General features: G+C 43.0%; 1 long non-coding RNA gene across 3 annotated transcripts in view; it reads left to right on the top strand.

Annotated features, from left to right (window-relative positions):
* The first annotated feature begins 1,298 nt into the window (after window positions 1–1,298).
* LOC133467701 (uncharacterized) overlaps window positions 1,299–27,380 on the top strand; it is a 74,127-nt gene continuing 48,045 nt past the window's right edge. For 2 of the 3 annotated variants that reach the window (XR_009785286.1, XR_009785288.1), the window contains exon 1: window positions 1,299–1,698. This is a non-coding gene — a long non-coding RNA (uncharacterized LOC133467701). Of the gene's footprint in view, window positions 1,699–18,140; window positions 18,197–27,380 lie in introns of all 3 variants that reach the window. The other variant, XR_009785289.1, reaches the window with a different exon arrangement.

Raw genomic sequence — 27,380 nt, 5'->3', positions numbered from 1 at the left:
TAATTTATGAATAAACTGGGCTGGTCATTTTCCGTACAGTATTCGAATCAGTTCTTATTAGGTTTAATAAGAACAGAGCAGCTGTATTTTTCATTATTTATCCTAAACACATCTAGTCTTTTTTAAATTGGTGAATGCAAGTACAGTAATGCAATTTTCAAACATAACAGGTGTTGAAGTGAAAATACCCCATTTTTAGTGTCAAAAAGCTCCCTTGACACCAGTGCCTTTTAGACAATAACAAACCCGAAGAAGGTGATTTTCTAAAATGGACAACAAAACAATGAACAATGAATAAAACCTTTTCTATAAGGCTTGGGATAGAAATTTGTCTCAATGTCCTTAACTGATCTAAATTAATGATCAATGAGTCATTATATTTAAATACATTAATTTAGGTAAAGGTCAGATTCTAAAAAAAAAACTACAGTTCCTTTTCCCACATGGATATTAATTTAAAGTGTAATCTTTTGTTTGTTTTAACCAATAAACATTAAAAGTCTTAACAGAGTAGTAACAAAGGGAAAACAATGCACAGTAAAACAGAATGGCACACAGAAAGACAATTCAATTTAACCTGTTCACGTCAAATATGCACATAAACTGGTTCTTACTGACGAATAATGTTGTGCACTAGATTTTGCGACGCTTCAAACAATTCCATACAATAGACTGAATGACAAATAGATAAAAACACCCACTGTCACATCAACGCTACATAAAATTAACTTGATGACAAAATGTCTGTTTCTTAGTTGCATACAGCAAAAAGCTGAAAATGTGTTAACACATGTACAGTACTCCAAAGAATTTATTAGACCACCAGTCAAAAACCAAAAGAGGTCCAGCATGCAGCATCATAAAGTGTTTAAATGCAGACTCTTCATTTTCAGTCAGTCTCGACATTTTCCCATATTGAATTGGAATGAGGAATTTCAAACCTTTTTATACCTAAAATTGAGGCAGCTCACTAGACTGAGAAATCAGAACTTAATCAAGCATCTCATTCAACCATTTTGTTTTTGTGTTCCTCAATAATAAGTTAAGCAGGTTTCTGCTAAAGCGCTTCCACATTTTGGCCTATTTACCTATAGATAAACATAAAACTGATTTTGGCATTGCGTTCCTGTTAATTTCGGGCAACTGCGGCATAAACCTTTATAATTCATCAGATATAGCCATAAAGTTTGAATGTTCTTGTTTTAACATGCATCAAAAGCACAAGAAACAGGAACTTTCTCTGTGCTTTTTTCTGTCTTCCGTCTTGGAGTAGTCGGGAGAGAGGGAGGGGAGGTGGACAAGGGAGGTGGAGTAAGGTTGGTGTTCCACACAAGAGGACCGGGAAAGGAGCTGCTTCATACTGTGCTACTCTTGGCTCTTGCTGCTCTTGGCTGTCCATGCATCTCTGTTTGTATTCACTGGGAGTCAGCATGCACCTGTGTGTGTGTGTGTGTGTGTGTGTGTGTGTCTCGCAATCCAACTGGTTGTTTACCCATGCTGTCATGTTAGCAGCTCATGCAGCAGTCTGCAGGGGGAGAGGCAGAACTGGACTTGACAGACTGAACATAACAAAATCTCTGAACAAAGGAATGTATTTGGGAAGTTTGTGCCTCCATCTTGAGTTGAAAGAAATCTGAGGGGACCAACTTTCCTTGCAGCAGTGAAGGTCTGACAACAACATGACTTGTATAGTGAATGGTGAGTGACTTGCAAACAGTTGGAGTGATCGTAGGTTGTTTAGTTTGTGAAGCTTTTAGCTTTTCAGATGATTTATTGCCAAAACACATATATCATAGGTCTTTACACAAGCTTTTAAAGCCTTTGTGTGTGTGTGTGTGTGTGTGTGTGTGTGTGTGTGTGTGTAGATATGTGCTGTGTGTGTTTGTGTGGGGTGCGTGCTGTGTTTGTTGAATGTTATGACGACTAGGCTCGGGTTCACCTTTGGATTAAACTCGGCTGCTTCGGTTTATTTACATCTCTTGTGCACAGAAATAAACATGGACGCACGCACGCACACACACATGCACACGCACGCACACACACACACTAACAAACACAGGAAGTAAAATGACAGCGTTGTGTATTGCTTCATAACAGACTCCTGCGGGTCTAACTAGCAGCTACGGTTATCAAACATAACATCTGGATTAGTTTTTTTCTGCCTCCATGCATAAAAATATTGTGTACAATTCATTCACTCTTCTGTGCTGATGGATTACAATAAGTCCAACTAGTGTTGGATAGTTGAAAGGTTTTCGTTGTGCGGATCTGCTACTCAGTACTACTACTGTACAGAACCAAAATACTTCAATGCATTGAGAACTGTCCCAAAAACCATGAATGTATCATTCTTTTTACATGTGATTGCAGTACAGAGATTCAATAATGGCTAACAGGTAGCATGCTCACTGATAAGGAGGGCTTCATGGGAAACTGAAGTTTAAAAAGGGTGACAAAAGAACATCGTGTTAACTTAAATTTCATTTTTTTTTTCTCCTGGCATCAGGTGGGATTGGTGTTTGGATGTATGTTGTTCATTATTAATTTTGATTGCTACTTTTGATCACAAAAAAAAGTAAAGAGACCTTAGAGGTAGATTTGATGTGAATTTGTCAACAATAAGCTCAACCTTTGTAATTACGATTTTATATATATATATATATATATATATATATAACTACAGTTGTCATATTAAACTCTGTGTTCCATTGCCTTTAGTATTTTTTACTTTTTTTGGTTACTGACAATAGTTGTGAATAGTGGATCACGGTATAAAAATAACCTACAATAACACAGCAAGATTTGTTTTATGAATATAAATTTGTCAGTGAGAAATGTATGGCATATAGGTGGGTATCTATGAAGGTGGACAATTTCCAAATTAGGATTGATCAGCTTTTGGTGGAGGTTTGTGTGCTACTGAGTGCCATTGTATTGTTAGCTAAATGTAAAATGCTCATTGTTAAGCCTTGATTACTTGCTCACCATTAGGAGGTGTCAACAAAGCACATTTCTTCAGGATACATTATCAGATTTATTTTAAGAAAATGCAACATAAGGCGCATATGTTATTTATGATTGCAGTAGAATTTACAAACCATAAAAACTATTATATACTACTATTCTGATTGTCGGGTAATAGCGACAGAAAGGTATGGTATGGTTATGTGCTGCATCTTTCACATTGTTGGCAGCTGACCCCTGGAAAATAAGAACAGCCATACTTGACAATGTTAGTTGAGTTTAATATAACTAACAATGTTGCATGTAAGTACTGTAATTAATAGCGTAATATTGTTTGGGTTTTTTCTTGTCGGTTACATTTTAAACTATTATGTATAAATTGTAACAACACAAAAACAAAAACGATTCCCCCCATTAATATACCGTAACACCCCCTTTACTGCTGTAAAATAGTTAAAATATCACATTTCATGGAAAATGTAATTTTGAGGTGCACACACACTCATACTCTTCATATTATGAAATACTGTACTTCACCGTAGGACCGTCACCATTGCATTTTAATTTATAATAAAGAAGTCAAAATGTTTTTCTCCCCAATTTGAGGCTTTATGTGCCCTTCCATTGCAGCTCTAATGCTTGAAGTAGAAGGTAATTATTGGAGTTAAGTAGCAAATATCGGTATCAAAAATCAAAATGCCATTAATAGTACTGGAATACAAAACATCTACCTTGGCTAAATGTTTGATGAAAAAAATACAGTTGAGGCCATGACTCCCCTTGTGGCGGTGGATTCTGCTGTCTTTTGTGCGGAGAGCACAGGTCTGATTCCTGGCCATTGCCCCAATACCAAGCCGATACCAATCCCAAGCACAGATAAATAATGGGTGGATTACATCAGGAATGGCATCCGAAGTAAAGACTGAGCCCCCCCCCCCAAAAAAAAAAATCATGTGAGTGACTCGCTGTGGCGACACATGATGAGACAAGCTGAAAAATGGTACATAACTCGTACAACTTACTTGCTTGTTAGCTCGCAAGCTAGCTCGTTAGCTTGCGACCACAAACAGTTAACGTTCCCTTAAGTTTTTCTGTTGCGCTGCATATGGAGCAAGGCTGTGGTCCACACGCTGGCTCACCACAACAATGACAATTTTATCAAGCCCAGAGAAACTATCATGTCCATTTTATTTATCAAACGATAAGTCGATATAGTGATCATCGTGACAGGCCTAACAGTAACCTTCAGCTGAGCGCGGCAACGAACAGATTGAAGCCTCTTTTTTTGAAGAATATTTACCAATTCTATCTGGCAAACTGCTGCTTTTGTAAAGGAAGTTGAGTCTGCTACTGCTCGTGAAATCTGTGAGGCCGAACACACTCCATTCGCCATGTGCTTTGTGTTTTGAAGGAGAGCTGCTTCACTTAAGTATTCAATTAAGCCTCTGGTGTAAATTCTGTTGACATATTGTACTGAGCAGCCAGGACAGAGATGAGTGTACAACTTTTCACTAGTTTAATTCAAAAGTGATAACGTGACATCCTGCAGTCGCCAGCATCTGCTGTGACACATTTCTTGTTGGGCAGTAACAATTGCGTTCATATAACACAGGGCTGGAGAAGGAAGTGGTGTCAGATGTCAACCATCATACCCCAGTCCTAGCATTGGAGAAATACCCTTACACACAGGCGACATCCTACCTCTATGATGACACTAATAGTACCTCAGAAAGCAGACAATTGCAGGGTCTTAGTCCCCTGTGCTGTTTTGTCAGAAAAAAGGAGGGAAATTATGGCTTTTGCAAGCAGTTTAATAGGTGCTTCTGGCACCATTCATTGTTCTGTCTTTGCCCTCCCAATCTTATTATCCTCTGTTTCGATTGTTCTCCCTCAACCAGTCAAGGCAGAGGGCCGCCCTCCAATGAGTCTTGTTTTTGGGCACAAACAAGCTTCATGTGCATGAGGATAGGCCTTCAAGAGACCATACAGGACTTCATTCTTCAGGCTTTGTAAGATAATGGCTGATTGGATTGGATTCAGATTTTTTGTTCCCCATAAGGAAGCAAATTTGCCATAAAATGCTTGAGATTTTCTATTCAGGGGTGATGTAAAGGGCAGTGTGTCTCATTTATGAATGTTCGAAAGAACAAATTCATTTTTGAGTCTCACTAAGGTCTGCCGCAATAGAATTCAATAGAATTCTAGTGCGTGAGAAGATGCCTGAGGAATGGAGGAAAAGTGTACTGGTGCCCATTTTTAAGAACAAAGGTGATGTGCAGAGCTGTGGCAACTATAGAGGAATAAAGTTGATGAGCCACACAATGAAGTTATGGGAAAGAGTAGTGGAGGCTAGACTCAGGACAGAAGGGAGTATTTGCGAGCAACAGTATGGTTTCATGCCTAGAGAGAGTACCACAGATGCATGATTTGCCTTGAGGATGTTGATGGAAAAGTACAGAGAAGGTCAGAAGGAGCTACATTGTGTCTTTGTAGATCTAGAGAAAGCCTATGACAGAGTACCCAGAGAGGATCTGTGGTACTGTATGTGGAAGTCTGGAGTGGCAGAGAAGTATGTTAGAATAATACAGTACATGTACGAGGGCAGCAGAACAGCGGTGAGGTGTGCTGTCGGTGTGACAGAAGAATTTAAGGTGGACGTGGGACTGCATCAGGGATCAGCCCTGAGCCCCTTCCTTTTTGCAGTGGTGATGGATAGGCTGACAGATGAGGTTAGACTGGAATCCCCGTGGACCATGATGTTTGCAGATGACATTGTGATCTGCAGTGAAAGCAGGGAGCAGCTGGAGGAACAGTTAGAAAGATGGAGGCACTGGAAAGAAGAGGAATGAAGATTAGCCGAAGTAAAACAGAATATATGTGCATGAATGAGAGGAGTGGTGGGGGAAGAATGAGGCTACAGGGAGAAGAGATGGCAAGGGTAGAGGACTTTAAATACTTGGGGTCAACCGTCCAGAGCAATGGTGAGTGTGGTCAGGAAGTGAAGAAACGGGTCCAAGCAGGTTGGAACGGGTGGAGGAAGGTGTCAGGTGTGTTATGTGACAGAAGAGTCTCTGCTAGGATGAAGGGCAAAGTTTATAAAACAGTGGTGAGGCCAGCCATGATGTATGGATTAGAGACAGTGGCACTGAAGAGAAAACAGGAAGCAGAGCTGGAGGTGGCGGAAATGAAGATGTTGAGGTTCGCTCTCGGAGTGACCAGGTTGGATAAAATTAGAAATGAGCTCATCAGAGGGACAGCCAAGGTTCGATGTTTTGGAGACAAAGTTAGAGAGAGCAGACTTCAATGGTTTGGACACGTCCAGAGGAGAAATAGTGAGTCTATTGGTAGAAGGATGATGAGGATGGAGCTGCCAGGCAAGAGAGCTAGAGGAAGACCAAAGAGAAGGTTGAGGGATGTCGTGAGGGAAGACATGATGGCAGTTGGTGTTCGAGAGGAGGATGCAGGAGATAGGCTCTCATGGAAAAGGATGACGCGCTGTGGCGGTCCCTAACGGGACAAGCCGAAAGGAAAAGAAAAAGAAGAAGAAGACTAAGGTCTGCCGCACACTGAGCGGCTTTTGCACATAAACCAGCTCGCTGTAAAGGAAAAGCTCCAGTGTTTTTATTGGGAAACAACGTTTTGAGGAGCCACATATCCTGTACTGTATCGCAGTATTTTTTATATTGAACCACAAACAATAAGGCCCTAGCCGCTGTAGCTATATTATAACAATACAATGAGAGGAAATGGTTAAGAAATGAAAGGCGAGAGTGTGAATATTTGAGAGGCTGTTGGCATTGAACGTCCCATTCATTGATTCCTCTTGGCTTATTTCATAAATTGTTTAAATTGTTGTTCATATTAATTTCAATTTACCCATTTTCCTTTCCTTGAACTTGAAATATTTTGACTTGAAATCAAGAGTAATAATTCATTTTCATATAATTGCTGTAGGTGGCACGGTGACCGAGTGGTTAGAGCGTCAGCCTCACAATTCTGAGGACGGGGGTTCAATCCCCGGCCCCGCCTGTGTGGAGTTTGCATGTTCTCCCTGTGCCTGCGTGGCTTTTCTCCGGGCACTCCGGTTTCCTCCCACATCCCAAAAGCATGCATTAATTGGAGACTCTAAATTGCCTGTAGGTGTGATTGTGAGTGCAAATGGTTGTTCGTTTGTATGTGCCCTGCGATTGGCTGGCAACCAGTTCACGGTGTACCCCGCCTCCTGCCCGATGATAGCTGGGATGGGCTCCAGCACGCCCGCGACCCTTGTGAGGAGAAGCGGCTCAGAAAATGGATGGAGGGATAATTGCTGTATATTGAATGGGCATTTTTACCAGATATTTTGGGCGCCCCCTAGAGGCCACAGCACCGTTAGCATTAACTAAGTCGCCCTATAGATGAGCCGGGCCTGCATATGAAATTGTAAATTAGTTAAGTATTATTCCATCCATCCATCCATTTTTCCGGCTCACGCTGGTGGCGGGGGTGCTGGAGCCTAACTCAGCTGACTCTGGGCGAGAGACGGGGTACACCCTGAACTGGTGGCCAGCCAATTGCAGGGCACATACAAACAAACAACCATTGGCGCTCACATTCGCCCCTACGGGCAATTTAGAGTCTTCAGTTAACCTACCATGAATGTTTTTGGGATGTGGGAGGAAACCGGAGTACCCGGAGAAAACCCACGGGGAGAACATGCAAACTCCACACAGGCGAAGCCGGATTTGAACCTGAGTCCTCAGTACTGTGAGGCAGATGTGCTAGCCAGTCGGTCACCTTTCCACTTAAGTATTATTGTAAAACGAAATACATTTATATACGCATATGGGTATTTTTGATGTATTTTTGTCATGACATCTGCAACATTGCGCCGCCGCAGATCAACATGCTTTTGGCCGTTTTTCTTAACTGAAACTGGGCCTTAGTCAAGGTGGAGGGCATAATGAATACTTTCAAATCAGTAACTAAATAAATAAATGTCAGGAAAAGCCTACAAGAAGATTTGAACTTTATTTGAGGTTAATCAGAGTCACTTTTAATAGTGGCAGATGTGCGCTGACTCCCAATTATCATGAATTTGAATGTGATTGATTAATTCTGAACGCAGCCACATCCCCAGTTATAAGAGCATGTGTACACTTGTGCAACTGCAAATCTTCATTTTTTAGTTATCTTATTTCAGTTTTGACTTCCCCTCTGTAAGATTTAAAAGTTTTAATTGAATTGTACCGGTTATAAGTCACATTCATGGTGAGAAAAGTTTTAAAATGTTTTGTCTTGTTTTCACTTTTGATATCACAGAAACCTTTGAACATTTGAAAAGATGTGTGACTTTTTCTATCCTCTTTATTGGTGAATCTGGTCTTGGTCTGTTAAGTAGCTCTTGAAAACCCTGGAAGTCCATCCAACTTTTGGGATTGCAACAGCAGGTGCCTTGGACAGGTTGAGGTCAGCAGCAACTTTTTCAGCTTGTTCAAAGGTAAAAGTGCCGGCGTGCTTGTTCAAAATCAAGGGCAGGCATGACTTCGACTGTGCTATGTGTTTTCAACAAGTCGTTATGGCTTTAGCGCAACCTCTGACCTAGTATTAGTACTGAGGCGAACCTTTTCTCAAACAAGGTACATCAAACCTCTGGCTTCTTGTTGTCAATGCTTGACTGTATGTTGCATATAATTCTATTCTATTCCTTTCTATTCTTTGCGGTCTGTGCTATCGACAATATTATATATTCATTGCGCTTACCTGCCTCACTTAGTAGTAATTAGCTTGACTAGGTAACCTCAAAATTATGAGTGCATGTATTTATGTTATTGTACTGAACAGTAAGAACTATTTGAATTTGGACATTTCTTTGTAAAAGTAGCTGCAACACCTGCCAGCCTTCAAGCTTGCCGTCAGCTGTACAAGAAGCAGCTTTTTTTCTTTTTTCTCCTCCCTCCCTTCTTTTTCTACTTTAGCCCAAATTCTACATCCATCTTGTCCTGGGCGATATATCGAGAAGCTCAATTCAATCGATATTTTATTCATGCTCGATATGGAAAAAGGGGATCATGATTTTTACAACCCCAATTCCAATGAAGTTGGGACGTTGTGTTAAACAGAAATAAAAACAGAATACAATCATTTGCAAATCATGTTCAAACTATATTTAATTGAAAACACTACAAAGACAAGATATTTAATGTTCAAACTGATCAACTTGATTGTTTTTAGCAAATAATCATGAACTTAGAATTTGATGGCTGCAACACATTCCAAAAAAGCTGGGACAGAGTCATGTTTACCACTGTGTTCCTTCACCTTTTCTTTTAAGAACATTCAATAAACGTTTGGGAACTGAGGACGCTAATTGTTGACGCTTTGTAGGTGGAATTCTTTCCCATTCTTGCTCAATGTACAGCTTCTCCGTTGTCGAATTTTACGCTTCATAATGTGCCACACATTTTCCCATCTTTGCTTGTGAATGAGCAATTGAGGGAAGCTCCTTTTCTACCCAATCGTGGCACCCACCTGTTCCCAATGAGCCTGTTCACCTGTGGGATGTTCCAAACGGGTGTTTGATGAGCATTCCTCAACTTTCTCAGTCTTTTTTGGCACGTGTTGCAGCCATAAGATTCTAAGTTCATGATTATTTGCTAAAAACAATCAAGTTTATCAGTTTGAACATTAAATATCTTGTCTTTGTAGTGTATTCAATTAAATATAGGTTGAACATGACTTGCAAATCATTGTATTCTGTTTTTATTTAGGTTTAACACAACGTCCCAACTTCATTGGAATTGGGGTTGTATTTACTATACGTTTTTCTACTTTGTGAGGAGTAAATGGTAGTGACTAGCGGGCCATAAATAGTCCCAAAAAAGGGCACCTCTATAAATTGGAAACAACCGTAGTATGCAAAACCTGTATAAAAGATTTTACGATGAAGATGGGCATATCCGTGTAAAATCACGTGACGATGAAGCACGTTATCGAGTGCGATGCAGGTATCATGTTAAAGAGATCTTCTACTCCGTGCCGCTCCTGTAATGCCAACAAAACAACAGCCGCTGAGCGCAGAGTGATCGTGGTAGCAGTTGAAACGCTTGTGTTTTTGTGTTCGCTCCGTGAATGGGGCAGGAAGATAACAGGATAGAAAGTGCTCACAGGGTTTGTTTACATTAGCATTAGCAGCTGCACACAAATAGTTTGACAGTGGGTCGGCTGTCGCTGTCTGAGCTAACTGTTTTGTATTTCTTCTGTATTTGTATTTGCTTTATTTACAGATCACGGCTTTGTATTTGTTACACACATTTCTTCTTCGTGTCTTCTTCTTCTTGATTTCCAGCAGACTGGGCTTGTTTAAGTGCATTACTGCCCCCTAATGGTTACATGATGAACACCTAGTACAGAGCCAAACCCAAAGAAATACTGTCCATTCAAATAACAAATATTGAAGCCATAATATATTAACGATCACAACTGTAGAGTAATGATTATGTTGCACAGTAGAACAGTATGCAGAATTGTTTTCATCCTATTACAGGTTCAAATCCCGGCCCCGCCTGTGTGGAGTTTGCATGTCCTCCCTGTGCCTGTGTGGGTTTTCTCTGGGTACTCTGGTTTCCTCCTACATCCCAAAAGCATGCGTGGTAGGTTGATTGAAGACTCTAAATTGCCCGTAGGTGTAAGTGTGAATGGTTGTTTGTTCATGTGTGGCCTGCGATGGGCTGGCGACCAGTTCAGGGTGTATCCCGCCTCCCGCCCGAAGATAGCCGGGATAGGCTCCAGCACGCCCGTGACCCTAGTGAGGATAAGCGGTACAGAAAATGGATGTATGTTTTGCTTTATAATGTAGATCAATTTGGTCTGGTCCAGTTTTATAGATTTATACACTAAACAATAAATATCGAGTCATATGGAATATCGATATTAGGGGAAAAAAAAAAATCGCCCAGCACTACATCCATCCCTGTTAAAATTTTTCTCTGCCTTTTTTCAACACCTTTCCTTTCCCATAGCTGTTTTTCTCGTTCCTCTTTGTTTGAGAGCATGTGGTCATTATTTTTGGGCCTTGCAGATACACACAAGTGTGATAAGCAGCATAGATTAATCTACTTACATCCCTACTTGAACTCCACACGAACTTAAATACAATCAGAACCGGTAGGTGGAAAATCATTCATTGTGTTTTTCATGTTGTTTGGACTTACTTTTGGTCGTTTGTTCAGCAATAACATTTTATGTATATCTAATACTGTTTATAACATTCGCTAGACTGCGAGCTAACAAGCTAGCATGCTAAGGGCTAGTGCTTAAAAGGTGACTCGAAAGCGGCGACATCGTTAAAACGTCAGTGCTCTGAGTTGTGTGTGTGTTCCCACGTCACCCACACACACACACACACGCGTGCACACACACACGCATTTGGGAAACTGTTGACAAACCATAACCATACCAACACACGCTATCAATATTCAGGCAATAGTTGTGCCTCTGTGACAGTGCCTCTGGATTGCCAGGCTGGGGTGGTGGTGGTCCCACTTTTTAAGAAGGGGGACCGGAGGGTGTGTTCCAACTACAGGCCTCCCTGGTAAGGTCTATTCAGGGGTGCTGGAGAGGAGGGTCCGTTGGGAAGTTGAATTTCAAATTCAGGAGGAGCAGTGTGGTTTTCGCCCTGGCCGTGGAACAGTGGACCAGCTCTACACCCTTGGCAGGGTCCTCGAGGGTGCATGGGAGTTCGCCCAACCAGTCTACATGTGTTTTGTGGACTTGAGAAGGTGTTCGACCGTGTGCCTCAGGGGGTCCTGTGGGGGGGGGGGGGGGGGGGGGTACTTCGGGAGTACCGCGTACCGAACCACCTGATACGGGCTGTTCGGTCCCTGTACGACCGGAGTCAGAGTTTAGTCCGCATATCCGGCAGTAAGTCAGACTTGTTTCCGGTGAGGGTTGGACTCCGCCAAGGCTGCCCTTTGTCACCGATTCTGTTTCTAACCTTTATGGACAGAATTTCAAGGTGCAGCCGAGGCGTAGAGGGGGTCCAGTTTGGTGGTCTCAGTATTGCATATCTGCTTTTTGCAGATGATGTGGTTCTGTTGGCTTCCCTCCGTGTCCCTCGTGGAGTTCTGTGGTGGGTGCTTCAGGAGTATGGGGTACCGAACCCCCTGATACGGGCTGTTCGGTCCCTGTACGACCGGTGTCAGAGTTTGGTCCGCATTGCCCGCCAGTAAGTCGGACTCGTTCCCGGTGAGGGTTGGACTCTGCCAAGGCCGCCCTTTGTCACCGATTCTGTTCATAACATTTATGGACAGAATTTTCTAGGCGCAGCCGAGGTGTAGAGGGGGTCTGGTTTGGTGGTGTCAGTATTGCATCTCTGCTTTTTGCAGATTATGTGGTTCTGTTGGCTTCATCAAGCCGTGATCTCCAACTATCACTGGAGCGGTTCGCAGCCGAGTGTGAAGCGGCTGGGATGAGAATCAGCACCTCCAAATCTGAGACCGTGGTCCTTAGTCGGAAAAGGGTGGCGTGCCCTCTCCGGGTTGGGGATGAGATCCTGCCCCAAGTGGAGGAGTTCAAGGATCTTGGAGTCTTGTTCATGAGTGAGGGAAAAATGGAACAGGAGATCGACAGACAACCATTCACACTCACATTCACACCGTCACTGAGTGGGAACTGAACCCACGCTGCCCGCAGCGCAAGTCAGGCGAGTGTACCACTACACCATCAGTGACCCTCATAAATCATGGCATATGTTATATGTTATATGTTATATTACACATCTAATAGTGTCTTAAAAATCACTTACAGACACTCCTCTGTCGTTTTTGGCAAAGTTTATCAGTGGACCAGCACTGCATCCATCTGCAATAAATGTCTGTGTGAAACATTGGTTCCCGGCGGAATTTCTTTTTTTCAAATTCAAAAGAACTATGTAAAACATATACACACATGGTTCATGTTACGTTAATCCTTGTCGTTCATGAACATTAAGGATTAACGTCGTTATTACATCAACAGTTCAACATTGCATGGCGGCGTGCATGCTGAGAAGCGCATGGCTTCACAATTCTGTCGCTTTCAAACTTAACCTCGTGTTTTGCGTCTCCACTAATTTGTGTTATCACAGAAAATTGTCTAATAGGATATTTGATTGTGAAATAACAGAGTAAAAGAATGATTTGACAATAAAATTCTTGATATAGTACTTTACTGAGTTTGTCCTAGTCTGTATTAAATTATGCTGAAGTCAAATTACACTGTGTTACTGTATTTAGTGCCAGTTTTTTATTTTACAGTAATTAACATCAATTTAAATAAAACTAAAACTGGGTGACATCAACCAAGATCTAATGATGCAGTGGAAACTACAGTTAATTCCTGTATAATCCCTTGAAAATATTTTACTGTATGGTGTGTGAGTAAATAACTGTAGAATTGAAAGAAGTGTTTAACAGTGTACTCTTTGGAGGCAGGAAGGCAGAAGGATGTCCAATTTCCCCCCAAACCTCTTCCCACTCCCCAATTGAATTGCAACAGTAGCTCGTTTGCTCATTTTCTGTGACATGTAAATCACCAATCCTATTGTGGGCTGTTACTTCTCAAACAATGTCCTGTGCAGTGTTTGTCAGTAGGAAAGAGAAAATGAAATTATATTATTTGTGTGTATTTATGAGTCTATAGTTTTTATGGTGTTTTTATTTGCTTTTTTTTTTTTTTTTTTTTTTTTAATTCCAAAGCCACTGAAGGTGAAACAAAGTTTTACTTTAGTCCGATTGTGTGCAAATACACATTCCATATTAATGAAGTGTTGAAATAAGAAACTTGTCATTGCTCCAGGGTTTTTATGTATGATTGCGTACTGTGGAGTGAAAGCATAAAGCTTTGGGGATTTGGTTTAACAGCAAACAACACCCAACTCTGAAATGTTGTGAATATGATGAAATCATCTGAAAACTAAGAATGCAATGTTGTATCTTTAGTAGCAGTAGCCATATTATTATTATTATGAGCAGTCCAGAGTGTCGTCTGCTTTTTGCCCTCAATCAGCTGAGATAGGGTCCAGGATAAGTAGTAGAGCAAATGGATGGATGGATCATTATTTAATGATATTCAATGGAACTTGTTGCAGACCTTAGTTTGTGTGTAGAATTTATTGTATGCCTGATGAAGTAATTCGTTTTTTTAAAATCAAAATGAGTGTGAAACCAACACACACCTCTGATTTGTGCGCATTTCAAGAGAATCCAAATAGTTCATTGCAACTGTTGTCATCATATACTGTAACTACAGATATTTTCATACCATTTTGAAAATTCTTACCTGTGATATACAGTAAGGTAAATAAGGTAACCATAAAAACAACACACGACTCATTATATAATGAATGAATCAATGGGAAGCAGTAGTCATTAAAGGAGAGAGGACTAACAAGTGAAGTTTGAGACCCATCCAACCATCCATTTTCTGAACCGGTTCTCCTCACGCGGGTCGCGGGCGCGCTGGAGCCTATCCCAGCTGTCATCGGGCAGGAGGCGGGGTACACCCTGAACTGGTTGCCAGCCAATCGCAGGGCACATGGAAACAAACAACCATTCGCACTCACAGTCATGCCTACGGGCAATTTAGAGTCTCCAATGAATGCATGTTTTTGGGATGTGGGAGGAAACCGGAGTGCCCGGAGAAAACCCACACAGGCACGGGGAGAACATGCAAACTCCACACAGGCGGGGCCGGGGATAGAACCCGGGTCCTCAGAACTGTGAGGCTGACGCTCTAACCAGTCGGCCACCGTGCCGCCAAGTTTGAGACCCTGCTACTGTAAATTCAAACTTGGTTAAAATTGATCAGTAATAAGTAAGGGAAGGTGCAGTATTACAACCTCATTGTTAATTCAACTACTGCTTCTCTTCCAGACACACACTATATTTGCCGTGTGATATGTACTGTATGTATCACAAGCAAGCAAATATTGGAGCAAACACAAGCTCAAGCCTATTTGACCCAACTTTGAGTAATATGAACACAGGAGGGCCACCTGGTTCCTGCGCGTTTCACAGAACTTTACTTATAGGGCGAGACTTCAACAAAAGGGCCCCACGTCGGTGCTGTAGATAAACACACTTTCCTGAGAAAACACGGACACGGTTACACTTTAACCTGCGTGGGAGGCCACAGCTACATTCTGCGGACAGTTAGGGTCAGGCCGGGCTTTACTTCAGACCTGCAGTAAGACTCGTGCGCTGCACGTGAAACCACGCTGGTATGTGTAACAATGGTGCCTTTGACACTCATACCCCCACTCCCCAGTCCGCAGTACAGTCAGAGCACTGTTTCTCCGGGGCTTGGGTGTCACTCCCCATCTCTGTTGTGCTCCCCAAGAGCTGACCATCTGGCTTCTAGGCTTTGAAAGCAGCAGCACAGAGGCGCTAGTCAAATGTCTGCCAAAATTGGTTCTGCAAAACTAACCTGAAAATCTTTAGTACGGGTTAGATCTCTTTTTCTCTGATACAGTATATTTTCACACGGACACCCCATCCTGCGATGAAACATGCGATCAGGAGTAGTATACACAGAACGTGATAAATGATTTTGAGGATTTATTTGATTACTTATGCTATTTTCAACTTGAATCGACGGAAGAGGATCTTTCTCTTCATGGCTGACGAACGTAAGTGATTGAGCTGCTATCTGACCGAGTCGCTATGCGGTGCTGCCACCTCCCCCAGGCTCAGCAGTCATGTAAACAGACAGCACTCCAGAGGAATGCTGGACTCTGTGACCTCGCTCGCCAAGTACTCTTACAGTGCACTGAGTTCAGCCGAAACAGCCCGCCCCATGCGGCTTCTCACTGAAGCTCCACCCTGCCCCTGCCCCTGCCCCAGCTTGAGGCCCCTCAGGGTGGAAAAACCCCCCACCTCTTTCAACGAACACCGGCAGCCTCACATACACACACGTGTACAGGACAGTACTCAAACACGTACACACACGGACAAGTGCTAAAGCGCTGCCTTTCTTTACCGGCCCGGCTGTCCGAGCAGCAATTTACTTTCGACATTGTCTACATGCGCATTCTTTGCATTTTATGACGTACGACATTTGTCATAAATTTCTCTCATACTGTACATCTTTCGAGGTACAGAAGAATAGGACTACAGTATTGCAATAGAGTCACATTAAGTCAAAAGTTTTTCCTTATCGTATTACTCAGATTCAGCATGAATGGAAATGACGATACGTTTTCTAACAAATCAAAGGTGAGGACGTGATCATTTGTGTTTTCTGTGAACTGACAGTCTCACAGTTGCTAATGAACATTCCACAGATATAATGTGTGTATATATATATATATAATTTGTTTTTTTTTCATCAGCTTTGAAATAAATCCAGTCGCTGTTGCTTTATTTTCACTGGTGATAGTCTGGACTGCGGATTATGATTCATAATTTTTTTTGGGGGAAAACCTCCGGACCATACCTTTTAACAAATAGATCAATTTGATGCCTTTCATGGTCTTATTGGACCGTTGGATTGTCCCTAAAATGCAAGTACATCAGGGAAAATCGTTTTTTCCAGGTGTTATTTTTTTAAAGGTTGTTTATTTTTAAGTTGCAATGTTTGTCTTTAAATCGTAGTAGAACTTTAGCAAGAAAATATTTTCTTTGGGTGGATTTTATATACAGCACATTTGAGGTTTTGACAGACTTCTTACTTCACGGTGTCAGGAAGTACAACAGACACTGCCCTCTGCTGGAGGTTGGATGGAGGCGGAATCACAGGTGAAAATGGATGAATGCAGCACTTGTGGGGTTTGTGAGACCACACAGACTCATTCCAATGTGTCTAGGCACCAAGATACAGTTAAAGGAAGAAAGTAAAACATTATCATAGTTATTTGATACTCTGAAATCAATGCCTTCTTGCTGTCACACATCTTGCGAATGAATGAATAAAGGGCCTTTTGCAAACCATCCATCCATCCATCCATTTTCCGAGCCGCTTCACCTCGCGCGGGTCGCGGGCGTGCCGGAGCCTATCCCAGCTATCATCGGGCAGGAGGCGGGGTACACCCTGAACTGGTCGCCACATACACTCGCACTCACATTCACACCGACAGTGGTCAATTAACCTACCCTGCATGTTTTGGGGATGTGGGAGGAAACCGGAGTGCCCGGAGAAAACCCACCCAAGCAGGCACGGGGAGAACATGCAAACTCCACTCAGGCGGAGCCGGGGATCGAACCCTGGTCCTCAGAACTGTGAGGCAGACGCTCTAACCGGTTGTTCACCGTGCCCCTTTTTCAAACATTGCATCCAATTTCCCCCAGTGATGATACCAATTGCATATTATCTGCAGTGATTTCACAGTAAGTCAGACATAGGTGCGGATCATAATCGCTTTTCTGCACCTCATCAAACTAACCTCAGGGGGGCTTAAATGTATCGCCATTGCTCTTGTGAACAATTGCACACACTTGCAAATACACAGACAACAATCACAGTTAGTTGTTGTCTGAGGAAATGAAGAGCTGTCTGGTGCCATAGCAACCAAATCCGACATCCCACCCTTCCGGAGCAAGGGCGATTAAAAAAGCTTCAATGACAAATCAATGAGCCTAAATTTTAATCCAAGAAGCAAAGACGGAATAAGATCATCAGTACACCCATCTATCATTCTATCAATTATTGTATCCATCTGTCTGTGTATCTGGCTGCACGTCTGATAATTTGTCACACTTAAGTTAAATGAGGAAGTGAAAGTGTTTGAGTGCAGTGGTAGAGTAAATCAGGGAATTTGAACAAATGCTTGAAACATGGGTCACACAGAGAGAGGGAGGGGCCAAAGTGATGTTTAAAGGGTGAATCATACTTAGTCTCGAAGAAAACCCTGGGGCATGTCAGAAAGCACAGCATCAGTCTGCCTTTCAGCACCGTGACTCCTGGCTGAACTGCAATCTCAGATGTATGACTATTATACAGGGCCATATAGCAGGTTACGTAACACTCAAATCAAACGTTGACCTCAATCTGCTAAACAGACACTGATTCAAAATCTCCACATCAGAACAAGAGAATGTCGTGCACCAGGAAATACATTTCTGGCATTGCGGTCGTATCTTTAGCCATCGTTTGAAGACTTTGTCATACAGTAGACGTCTCAATTCACAGAATTGTTCTGTTATGATTTGTCTTTTCTGCAGGGGTGGCTGTATTAAGCTCTGTATTGGATAAACAGCGGCAGCCATGGTTTACACTGGTAAGTTCAGACCAGGCATCACTTCTTTGGCAGTGCTGTAGGTGGAAATGATCACAACACCAACAGAGGTCTCTGGAAAAGCCTTCGCTCGTATTTACACCATTTGTCCACTTTGATGCGTGGCTTCACCATTGGGAGTGCAAGTCTCTAGGGTTTGTTTTGTCTATGTTGCGTTTGTGCTATTTTTGTCCAGAGCCTATGACAGGAGATCACTTGAAGTGGCTCACAGCACTGACCTGACCCACATATTTTTAGCACGGTGTCATTGTGAGGTCTTTATGTGATGCTGGCAAGCTTTACTAATACCGTTGAGCCTTGCTATGAGCTCTGAGGTCAACTTGGAACAAGTAAGGGTCTCGTCTGCGAGTTTTGGGCTTATCCGAAGCTCTGATTTTGACTGGACTGTCAAAAATTGGGAGACTGACGTAAACATACGGTACCGCTGGTCTTACCATGGAGTGATCCAGAACATAACAACATTTACGATACTAAAATGAACATTTTTAAAAACTCAATCCATATTTTCTGACATATTTTCCTTTATCCCCATTTGACCTCGTTTTGTGGTCTAGCTTCTACTATAAACACTCTGAGCAGAGGTGGCCTTTTTCCGGCCCCTCTGTGAGTGACAATACGGCATGGGGATTAAAAAGCTAATACATTTGCTTCACTCTCCTCAAACTGAGGATACTAGAACTCGGGTGGCCCTGAGTGCCTCCCCCTCCTTGTCTTCCCCCAGGAAAGGAGCCCCACCTGATGCGCTCATCTGCATCCCTGCTCATTTCTACCAAAGACTGATAGAGCTGGGGAGCTGCCAGGGGTGGAGTGCAGGAGGAGCACGAGCCAATAACACTTCTTATCCTGACAGCACTGAAGTCACTTGATTCACATATTCAGCCAATCACAGCGCACTGCAGCAAAGACAGCAGCGGTTGTAAAAAAGGAAAAAAAAAAGAGAACCAGGTCGAAATGAACTGCTTACAGTAAGAATATGTCCAGTGGAATCATTATTCTTTACTTTAACACATTTCTACAGTCGCAGCAGCTTGTACATGCGAAAATGACGACGCAACCGTACTGTAATATCAAAACCCAAGAGATTACGTGTATACATGACTACATAGGAAATCCGTAGCCACAAAACCTCTTCAAGGAAGGACTCTGCAACCATTTAATTAGACAGTAAACAACTACAGTACGTGTCTCTGGATCACACCGTGAAAAGAAAAGTAGTGCTTGTAATAACAAGGTCAAAACTGCTGTCATTTCGAAAAGGGAGGGGTCTCTTCCTGTTATGTTGCGGACCTATCTACCCCCCCTCACATACTGTATCATGTCGTTTACAGATGACAAATAACCCTGTTGCATTGCGTGGGCATCGGCGAGAAGGGAGCTTCTCTATTGTTATACACTTAGTCGGCTGTTGCTATTCCCTCAGTGTTGTTCCACTTTTTTTACACGAGAGTCCTTGTGAGTTTAGAGTTGATAGTGCTTCCTTATAACTGTTGTTTTTCCTAGTTTTTGTTGCTGGTAATGGTGTCAGACATGTTTTCAATTAACATGCAGTCATATGGTGCGAAAATACTTATTGTTTACATCTTATTACATTATGATATATATATATATATATATATATATGCATACTTTAACAGGGACATTGTGTGTCTGTGTTTGTCTGCGTGCGTGTGTGTGTGTGCGTGAGAGGTTGGTGTCTTTCAATCACAACACCGCTAAGGTCGCAGTCATTATGGTGGTGGGGGGGGGGGGGTTAGTAACACCTGAATTGAAGGTATTTGTTGATTTACCGAGCGCTTCTCCTTATTATCACATTCATGTCGAAGGTTGAAGAATAGCCGCTCAGTGCTGGTCTCGACCAGATTCGACAGGAAATCCCAAGTCCGGCCAGTCCGAGACCGAGACGAGACCAAGACTATTGGGGGTCGAGTCCGAGACAAGACGAAGACCTTCAAAATGTGGTTTTGAGATTAAGAACCGTCTCGAGTGTTTACAACCCTAGCTACTTGGCCCGTTAACTAGCAGCTAACAGTGTGGCCTTTCAGGTAAATCTAACCAAGGCTGTTGTACAACAGTTCATGCAAAAAGAAGAAAACAACAGAACTCACAAACATTGGGGGAAATAATTGCACATGTGACAAAACAGGAACATTGTGATTTAACTTCACATTATTTTATTTGTTGTGGTGTGTCACTATATAGACTACAAGCAGCGGGACAGCCACATTCACGCTGCGAGCACGAATGAATGAACGAGAAAACCTGCATCTCACAAAAAATGTGGTGTTTCCTCACAAATATGCAAACGGGAATACTGACTTGTTCAGCTCATGTCTCATATTCATCTCTTGACGTCAAACCTAAAATGTTTCGAGTCTGGTAAAGGAGGTTGCTTCATTCATACGATTTGGGGCCCAGTGATCGAAAAGAAAATATCACTTTGGGTCCCACCACTTCAATGCCGAATGCTAAACTACTTCTGTATTTTCAAAGCACCCCCCCCCCCCCCCCCCCCCACACACACACACATACACACATGCAGGGTGGTGTGATTATATGACAAAGTTGTTTCATTATTCACCGTAAGTGAAAGTGCAACTGAGTCATATAAACACAGACACAATAGTACAGGAAACCAGAATGGTGTGGTGTCTACACACCCTGCCCCCCCCCCCCTCTCTCTCTCGCCCTCTCTCTCTCTATCTTTTCCATCATTGATTCGTAAAATGATTTTCTTTCTCTTAATGTCTGACCACAGTTTTATAGGTCCTGTATTTTTGCCGATTTAGACCTCCCTCCTAGAACTCTCTAAGATGGACGTAGTATAAGAGTGTGAATTTCATTAAAAAAAAAACAAAAAAAAAAACACCTTGGTTTTGCATACGAGTGCCCAGAAAAGGCTCCTCTGACAGCTACTTCTGTGTGACCCAGTTTTGTTTCCGCTTTGTCCATATTTGGCTAAGACCGCCCCTTTCCTCTGATTGGTTGCCTCCGTGTAGCAGACCCACTTGTGAGAGCACACAGCGCCGGCTCGGGAAGGAGCGGAAAGGAAAGGTGGAGATTTTCACTAGTGACGTAGATAAGCGTGAGAAATTCGAATGACCCGATTTCAGGCCTGTCGGCAGATAGACCTCTGGAACGCAGGAATGTGTTGACGATTTTCATTCATATTTCACGTTTACTGAGGCACCATAGAGAAAATATTACATCCCAAATACTAGAAAGTGTTGGCTTGGCAAAATACACTGAACAAAAATGTAAACGCAACGCTTTTGTTTTTGCTCCCATTTTTCGTGAGCTGGACTCACTCAGATCTAAAACATCAATAAAATGCACCAGTGTTCGTTGCCCATAACATACGCGTGCCCGTACCATAACCCAAACGCCACCATGGGCCGCTCGATCCACAACGTCGACATCAGCGAACCGCTCACCCGCACGACGCCACACATGCTGTCTGCCATGTGCCCTGACCAGTGAAAAACCAGGATTCATCCGCGAAGAGAGCACCTCCCCGACGGGCCAGACGCCATCGAATGTGAGCATTCGCCCGCTCAAATCAGGTCGAGACCCCGATGAGGACGACGAGCATGCAGATGAGCTTCCCTGAGACGGTTTCTGACCGTTTGTGCAGAAATCCTTTGGTTATGCAAAGCGATTGTTGCAGCAGCTGTCCGGGTGGCTGGTCTCAGACGATCTCGGAGGTGAACACGCTGGATGTGGAGGTCCTGGGCTGGTGCGGTTACACGTGGTCTGCGGTTGTGAGGCCGGTCGGATGTACTGCCAAATTGCCTGAAACGCCTTTGGAGACGGCTTACGGTAGAGAAATGAACAACCAATTCACGGGCAGCAGCTCTGGTGGACATTCTTGCAGTCAGCAGGCCAATTGCACGCTCCCTCAGAACTTGCGACATCTGTGGCATTGTGCTGTGTGATAGAACTGCACATTTCAGAGTGGCCTTTTATTGCGGCCAGCCTATGGCACCCCTGTGCAATAATCATGCTGTCTAATCAGCATCTTGATATGCCACACCTGTGAGGTGGGATGGATCATGTCGAAAAAGGAGAAATGCTTACTATACATCCATCCATCCCTCCATCCATTTCCAACACCGCTTATCCTGGTTAGGGTCGCGGGACGCCGGAGCCTGTCCCAGCTGACTTCGGGCGAAAGGCGGACTACGCCCTGAACTGGTCGCCAGTCAGTCACAGGGCACATTCGCACTCACATTCACATTCACACCGTCACTGAGTGGGAACTGAACCCACGCTGCCCACACCAAATTCAGGCGAGTGGACCACTACACCATCAGTGACTTGAAATGCTCACTAACACAGATTTATTCAGATTTGTGAACACTATTTGAGGAAAATGGCTTTTGTGTATGTAGAAAAGGTTTTAGATCTTGGAGTCCAGCTCACAAAAAAATGGGAGCAAAAAACAAAAGCGTTTATAGTTTTGTTCAGTGTCTGTTCCCTTTAAATCACTTCTCAAACAAATAAAACAGACAAAGAGAATGAGTCAGATGAGAATTTAAGTGAGAAGTTTTAAACTTTTAAAACTTTTAAAGAGAACTAATATATAATTAATAAAAAAAAAACTTGGGAGTTACAGTATATGTTATATTACAGTTATTTGTATGTGTAATATAGCTTTAAATGTATGATTTAGAAGGGTTTCAGACAAATATAACCAACATTTTAGACAAACCCCTCCCTGAGCTGTCACCTTATTGTGGTGGATGGGTTTGTGTGTCCCAATGATCCGAGGAGGTACTGTAAGTTGTCTGGGGCTTCACGCCCGTGGTCGGGTCACCCACGGCAAACAGCTTTCTTTCACCCGGACACAGCTTACTGGGTCCCCCTCCGGAGCCAGGCCTGGAGATGGAGCTCAATGGCGAGCGCCTGGTGGGGCAATGTGGCTCCCCCTGCCCATGGGCTCACCGCCTGTGGGAGGGTCTAAGGGAGTCGGGGGCACAGAGAGCCGGTCGGTGGCCGAAGGCGTTCCGACCCCCGGCTACAGAGGCCTCGTGGTGCGATGGCTCCGATGGTGGGGAAGATGCCGGTCTGACCTGGCAGACGTAAATGTATTCTGCTGGGAATGTCTGGCAGAGTCCCCTGTCAGAATGAGTTTCAACTCCCACCTCCCGCGGAACTTCATTGAGTCTGACTTGACCATGTTGCGTGCCCCCATTATTGAGGCAAATGAGCGGAACTGTGGTCGGTAAGCCTCAAATCCGTTGATGTACACCAACGGTGAGGGATCCCGTCAAGCTGAAGAAGGAGTTGTCTCGGGCCTTTTTGGCCCGTGAGACTCTGGAGGCAGCTGATGGGTACCGGCGGGCCATACGGAATGCAGGTTTGGTCATCACTCAAGCTGAAATTCTGGAATTTGAAGAGTTCGGTGAGGACATGGAGAAGGCCTTCCGGACGACTTCAAGGAATTGTTGGTCCTCCGTCTGGCATCTCAGGAGGCGGAAGCATTGTGCCATCAACACATACAAACATACATAACTTTTTTCAGAAACCCTTAAAAATATGTTTTTCTCCACTGCCTGCAGGAAAATAGGACTGAGTGTAATTCTGTTGAGATGATTGAACATCAGTGCCGTTTGCATTTGACATTTCTTCTACATACAAAGGATTACTGTGGCAACAAACGGGAGCTGTAATTATCAGCTGTTGTTGAATACACTAACTTACAAGATGACATCGGTACCCCGTTACATGTAATGCTTATTCATAAATATCAATAACGAGTACTTAACCTTTAAAGACCTGTGAATAACGCTTCCACTTACTGTCTAATGTTGGTGCCACCATTCTTACTTGAGTTGAACTTGCGGTCATTGAACAGTTATTGCCCGGGAAGGGCAAGCTGAGAAAGTTAATTGGCACTTGTTTGTTGCTCTGCACTCATTCTGGGTCTCATTCTTTCATTCTAATTAGTGGAATCGCATAGGCACAGATCATTGGCTGGCATAATCCCCCTCTACAGCAGACATCAGTAACAGTCTGGTAATGTTTGTGTAATATTTGGTATTTTCCAAACAAGAGTTGTTTACTAAAATGTCGAGGTGACGCAACTTCTCGAGAGCGAGGTTCAAAATGAAAAGGAGAAGCTTGTTGAGATTGAAATGAGTGACCACAGACTGCAGATGCTACAAAGGACCTATTTCTTTTCCAATCCAAATGTATGTACTCTAATCAGCATTAATGCAGAGAAAGGCCATCGAGCATGTCTGTAGAATGAACGAATGATGCTTTTATTTTGCTTTTCAGTTCCAAATTGTATAATGTAGATTCACAGTATTTTGTATATAATTAGAGACTATAAAGAATAATACAAACTCATTCATGCATTTATTTTCCGCTTCTCCTCAGGCGGGTCGCGGGCGTGCTGCAGCCTATTCCAGCCATCTTCGGGCGAGATGTGGGATACACCCTGAACCGGTCGCCAGCCAATCGCAGGGCACATATAAACAAAACAACCATTCACACTCACATTCACACCTACGGGCAATTTAGACTCATCAATTAACCAAGCATTTATGTTTTGGAGATGTGGGCCCGGAGAAAGCCCACGCAGGCACGGGGAGAACATGCAAACTCCACACAGGCGAGGCCGGATTTGAACCCGGGCCCTTAGAACTATGGGGTGGATGCGCTAAACAGTCGTCCAATAATTCCAATAATTTTCATAAAAAATAGTACAGAAAGAGTATATACTGTACAAACACAGAACCGTAGCAATATATATAGAAAATACATGAATACAAACGCAGAACCGTAATATATAACGTGCTTATTTTTCTTCCCCATACAAATATCACTCGTCACTGATGGTGATAGTGGTCCACTCGCCTGACTCGCCTGACTGCGGGCAGCGTGGGTTCAGTTCCCACTCAGTGACGGTGTGAATGTGAGTGCGAACGGTTGTCCGCGTCTATATGTGCCCTGCGACTGACAGGCGACCATTTCAGGGCGTAGTCCGCCTTTCGCCCGAAGTCAGCTGGGATAGGCTCCGGCATCCCGCGACCCTAACCAGGATAAGCGGTGTTGAGAATGGATGGATAAATATCACTACTGGGACATTTCTGCAGTGCTTCTTTTTAAGCAAATAACAAAGATTACATCTGTAATAACTGAATTTAGAAGGATATTGACAACAGAAGTATATAAAACCCTCTTGGTTTATTGCTCCCTCATCTTCAGTGAATGAAATCAATGTTTTAAGTACAGAAACAAACACAGTTAATCTGCAGCACAGCCACTTGAGAAATGATGTGTTTAACTGTCACAAATCAGGATGCTTTGCCGACACGTGCGTGCTACAAATTGGAGAGAGATTGAGAAATGGTTCTGCAGAAATGGATGGTTCATATCAAGTCAGGGCAATTCATAAACAGCAATGCAAATGATAATTTGTCTAGTAGGAGCAAAACAATTTCTGCTTTTCAGATTAGCATATCATAGTTTACAACACATCGTTGGCATGAGTTACATTTGTTTTTTAAATATTGTACTTGAAATACATTTCCCACATTCCGCGATACACACATAGTCCAAATACTCATTTCATCCAAGCTTGTTTTTTTTTTGTACCGTACCTTATGCAGGTTGCATCTGTAGTCTTCTGCGACAGCTGTGTACTCATTGCAGAGCGGCTCTATGCAAAGATGAATTTGTGAATGAAAAGTGTTCTATAATAGGAACATTCTGCTGCGCTTGAAGAGATTTCAAAACAATTTTAATTTCCTCTTGATAGCTCTAGAACCCCTTTACAAACCATAATTGCCATTTTGAGGTGATTGTATAACAGTTATGTAGCAGTTTAGTACAACCCCACTTCCAATGAAGTTGGGACATTGTGTTAAACATAAATAAAAACAGATTACAATGATTTGCAAATCATGTTCAACCTATATTTAATTGAATACACTACAATGACAAGATATTTAATGTTCAAAGTGATAAACCTTATTGTTTTTAGCAAATAATCATTAACTTAGAATTTTATGGCTGCAACACATTCCAAAAAAGGGACAGGTGGCAAAAAAGAGTGAAACACCTGTCTGGAACCTGTCTGGAACATCCCACAGGTGAACAGGCTCATTGGGAACAGGTGGGTGCCATGATTGCTTCCCTGAATTGCTCAGTCATTCACAAGCAAAGATGGGGCGGGGTTCACTTCTTTGTGAACAAGTGCGGGAGAAAATAGTCCAACAGTTTAAGGACAATGTTCCCTAACGTACAATTGCAAGGAATTTAGGGATTTCATCATCTACGGTCCATCATATCATCAAAAGGTTCAGAGAATCTGGAGTAATCACTGCATGTAAGCGGCAAGGCCGAAAACCAACATTGAATGCCCGTGACCTTCGATCCCTCAGGCGGCGCTGCATCAAAAACCCACATCAATGTGTAAAGGACCCCATGGGCTCAGGAACACTTCCGAAAACCAATGTCAGTAAAAACAGTTCGGCGCTACATCCGTAAGTGCAACTTGAAACTCTACTATGCAAAGCAAAAGCCATTTATCAACAACAGCCAGAAACGCCGCCGGCTTCTCTGGGCCTGAGCTCATCTAAGATGGACTGACGCAAAGCGTAAAATTGTTCTGTGGTCCAACAAGTCCACATATTAAATTGTTTTTGGAAATTGTGGACTCGTCTTGTCCTCCGGGCCAAAGAGGAAAGGAACCATCCGGACTGTTATGGACACAAAGTTCAAAAGCCAGCATCTGTGATGGTATGGGGCTGTGTTAGTGCCAATGGCATGGGTAACTTGCACATCTGTGAAGGCACCATTAATGCTGAAAGGTACATACAGGTTTTGGAGAAACGTATGCTGCCATCCAAGCAACTTCTTTTTCATGGACACCCCTGCTTATTTCAGCAAGACGATGCCAAAGCACATTCTGCACGTGTTACAACAGCGTGGCTTCGTAGTAAAAGAGTGCGGGTACTGGACTGGCCTGCCTGCAGTCCAGACCAGTCTCCCATTGGAAATGTGTGGCGCATTATGAAGCGTAAAATACGACAATGGAGACCCTGGACTGTTGAACGGCTGAAGCTGTACATCGAGCAAGAAAGAAAGAATTCCACCTACAAAGCTTCAACAATTAGCGTCCTCAGTTCCCAAATGTTTATTGAATGTTGTTAAAAGA

The sequence above is a fragment of the Phyllopteryx taeniolatus genome, chromosome 17 (genome assembly GCF_024500385.1).
Source record: "Phyllopteryx taeniolatus isolate TA_2022b chromosome 17, UOR_Ptae_1.2, whole genome shotgun sequence".
NCBI lineage: Eukaryota > Metazoa > Chordata > Actinopteri > Syngnathiformes > Syngnathidae > Phyllopteryx > Phyllopteryx taeniolatus.
This window is presented reverse-complemented; position numbering and strand designations above follow the sequence as displayed.